The sequence below is a fragment of the Buceros rhinoceros genome, unplaced genomic scaffold (assembly GCF_000710305.1).
Source record: "Buceros rhinoceros silvestris isolate BGI_N320 unplaced genomic scaffold, ASM71030v1 scaffold16280, whole genome shotgun sequence".
Classification (NCBI taxonomy): Eukaryota; Metazoa; Chordata; class Aves; order Bucerotiformes; family Bucerotidae; genus Buceros; species Buceros rhinoceros.
In genome coordinates this window covers 17277-17981 of record NW_010388037.1, presented here as the reverse complement: position 1 = coordinate 17981, position 705 = coordinate 17277, and positions in this window count along the sequence as shown.

Genomic DNA, 705 nt, shown 5'->3' with positions numbered 1-705 from the left:
CCTCATTATCAATAAACCTTGGCCTCGCTGCTTCTGTACATCATTTTCATCCCTTCCCTTTGCGAACCGTGTGCTTGGGCTCTTGCACAAATGTCTCACGGGAGGAACTGGCCAAGTCACGTCCTATTGTTTCTACTCCTTGATAAGCTGGCCAGACTTCGTTAAGAAGCGATTATCGAACTGCGCAGATAGGTGGTTTTGGATGAAGAGAGCATTGCACTCAAGCAACACAGCAAGCAGGGTTTCCCAGTATTTTCCAGCCAGCATCCTAATTTCTTTCTGGAATACACCTAAAAGCCCAGTGCTTGTAGGAACATTAGCAATTCCAGCGTGCATCAGCAATCGGGGCCATCCTGAAGACTCAGACTGCCCTGGGGAACGTGCACCCTCTCTCTGCTGTGACACGAAGGACGTGGAGTTAACCCGCCGGAGATAAAAGTGCGCTAAGCTGGGGGTTGGATGTCGGGGCCACGGAGAAATGGGGAAGAGTTTCAAACAGCCTTTCCCTCCTCCTTGTGGCCCCAGCAGAAAGAAAAGGAGGGCGTGAGAGTGTAAAACCCGTGATTGATGGTGGGCTCCCATCGGAGGCTGGAGCAGCGCTGGTGGTTCCCCAGCTTGGTGGCTGCTCTTCATGGCCAGCAGGCCATGGATGTAGACCCGGAGCCAGCCTGGGACAAGGCAGGACCGGCTGCCGCAGGGGGGACC